Consider the following 3147-nt stretch of genomic DNA (forward strand, 5'->3'; position numbering starts at 1 on the left):
GTGAGAGCTTAGGATTTGGCGCTTGAGACCCTGGGTTCAAATACCAGCTCTGCCCTTACTACTTGGGGGGCTTTAGGAGGCCCCTCCCTCTCTCTGGGTCTCCATTTCCTCATCTGTAATTTCCCTACTGGCTCTAGAACCATGGCCCTAAGTGTGTCTAGGGAGGTGAGACTTGCCCAGGTCGCACAATTGCCGGTCAGAGGTGGGACCAGACTACCATCTCCCTGCATCTGAAGCTTGATCCTCTTCTGTCTGTCTCTATTAAGATGGCCTAGAATTTGGCTGGCAGTTCCCTATTTGCCTTTCTCTGATCCCATAATGCCTTCCACATTCTTTACCAGCTTCCCAAGGTTGGTGACAGGGTATGGCTCTCCCAGGAGCTCCAAGGCAATGTGGACTTGTCCCAGCAGTGGCATGCTCTGAGGTTGCCTCATGCAATGGAGAAAGCTCTGGACTCAGAGATGCTGGAAGGACCTGGTTCACATCCTGCCTTGGGTGAATGTTGCCCTTTCTCTGGGCCTCAGTTTCCTTCTCTGGCAAAATGCAGGCATTGGCCCAGGCCACTTCCAGGGGCTCATGCAGCTCCCTCCCCAGGAGCACTCAGGCTGTCTCTTCCAGTCCAGGAGAAAACACAAACTCATCACATAGATTGAGCAGTTGATGTACCTCGCCCCTTCCTCTGGCCTCTGCCCTCCACTCCCCACCAGTAGCGAGTGGGTAGAAACCACTTTTTGTTGGACCCTCCCTGCAACAGGGCTCTACCTCCATGGCTGATCTTGGTTCCTCTTCTCTGTTCCATTCGGTTCAGTAGTGTCCAACTCTCTGTGACCCCATTTGGAGTTTTCTTGACAGAGACACTGGAGTGGTTTGCTATTGCCTTCCCTGGCTCATCTTACAGATGAGGAATCTGAGGCAAACAGGGTAAAGTGACTTGCCCAGGGTCACCCAGCTAGGAAGAGTCTGAGACTGGATTTGAACTCAGGAAGATGAGTCTTCCTGGCTTCAGACCCAACACTGTCCTCTGCAGCACCACCTAGCTGCCCCATAGGTCTTCCCCAAATGTAAGGGTCTGGTAAACTCCCTGTGCATCTCTACTGGCCTCTTCACACAATTTCCCTTCTCTTTCCTCACTGGGACTCTCCTGGTGTCGCCAGAATTCCCTTCTTGAGAGCTTCCTGTCCCTCTCAGGCTGAGCTCCCCAGGGGAGGTGGGTCCATTCTAAGAGGGCGCCAGACTGATGTCCGACAGAAGAGTGGTCACTCCCCCCAGGATCCGTCACTTCCTCCAAGTCCTCCTCATCAGCGAGAAGCTGATCCAGAACTGCATCATCTATCCTAAGTTGGTTGGTTTCTCTCCCTTTTAAAGACGGAAGCTGATCCAGCACTTGTTAACGACACAGCTTGGGCCAGATGCCTTGAGGGAGGGAGGGCGGGGACTGGGCATGACCCTCCTCCTCTGCCCCAGCCTTTGAGCAGCCAGTTCCTCACAGCTTGGGGGAGCCTGAGAGGCTCAGGACAGATGTGGTCTGTGTGTTGTGGGGAGAAGAAGGCCCTGGGGCAGCTCCATGGCAAGGTGGCTGAAGCACTAGACCTGGTGTCAGGAAGAGTCTGAATGTGGCCTCAGTCACTGGCCATCTGTGTGGGCCTGGCTAAGTCACCTAACTTCTGACTGCCTCAGTTTACTCAACTGTAAAATGAGGATAATGGTAACTCCTTCCCCCCAGGGTTGTTGGGTGCCTCAAATGAGGTAATATTTGCAAAGTGCTTAGTGTTACACACTGCATCAGACATACAGGAGGCACTTAATAGATGCTTGTTTCCTTCCTTTCCTTTTTACCAGACCCCAAATAGGAGAAATAATAGTGAGCTCCTAGGGGAAAATTTTGGCTAGATGATTCGGGCCCTTTGGGATGTAAGGATCATCAATGAATGGGGTGTGTGTGTGTGTGTGTGTGTGTGTGTGTGTGTGTGTGTGTGTAGCTGCTGTCTGCTTCCTCTGAAGTTTAAGCCCACCTGGAGTAATTTCTCTAATAAAGATGGAGATGCCACCTTGCATTCTAACTCACAATAAGGTACCATGTATTTGTGGCCCCAGGATCCCTGCTGCTCACCAATTCGTCACTGAGAGGGGGCTTGGCTTGGGCCTCTGTCTATCTCACAGAGGGGGTGTGAGGAATACCTAAACTTCTGCACAAAGAGCCAAGGGAGGAGCAGGTAAGGAGGAGTGCCTTAAGAGCTCAGACCCTCCCTGAGGAGTGCCCAGGCCATGGGGCTGTGGCCACAGTTTTCCTCCTCCCCTCCTCTACCGTAGATGGTAAGCACCCTGTGAGGTAGAACTTCACCTGTGCCACAGGTGAACCCAGGACCTTGATTCACCCCAGGCCCCAAATCAATGTTGGTTAAGTGAATGAGTGAAGAATGAATGGAGAAAGAGCAAAGTCAGCTGCAGGGTCTGCCTTGAGGGGGCCTTCCTGACCCAGAGGCAGCCTCTGACCTCTTGTAGAGATGCTCCAGGTACCCTGTTTCCATGTGTGGAATCCAGCAACGTCAGCATGTTAGGCATCCAAGCTCCAACAGCTTAAGTCCCCCCAGCCTGGGGTGCCAGGCACAGAGAATCTTAGAGAATTGGGAGAAGGAGACAGATCCTTTCTGGAGGAGGCAGGGGCCTGGAGACACTTTGGGGAGCTTGATGCTTTGGCTCTCCTCGGCCACTAGGGGCACTAGACCACAGATTGGTGTGGTTGTTGAAGCCAAACTCGGTCCAGCAGTCTAAAGACTGGTGAGGCCTAGGGGCTATAACGCATCCCCTTCCCTCCCCATCCCCCACCCCCTCACGAACACGCACACACATGTACAGCCACACGGGAGCCGCAGGCTGATGTCTTCACTGAATGAATTTATTGGTTCTGAACGGAAGTTGCTCACAGTTATCTGACAAGGAATACATCAGATGGAGATTTTGTCCATTTTCCAGTGTGTGTGCGTGTGTGTGTTTATACATTGTGTTCCAAGTACAAAATCGGAAGGAAGGAAGGAAGGCTAACAAGTGGTATTGCTTTTGGTAATCCTCATGTCTTTGTGTGTGGAGGAGCCCCGCCCTGCTTGTACTGCCTTCGGGCTTTGCCGGGACTCTTCCTCTGTATTGAAA

This window comes from Trichosurus vulpecula, chromosome 6 (assembly GCF_011100635.1).
Source record: "Trichosurus vulpecula isolate mTriVul1 chromosome 6, mTriVul1.pri, whole genome shotgun sequence".
Taxonomy (NCBI): Eukaryota; Metazoa; Chordata; class Mammalia; order Diprotodontia; family Phalangeridae; genus Trichosurus; species Trichosurus vulpecula.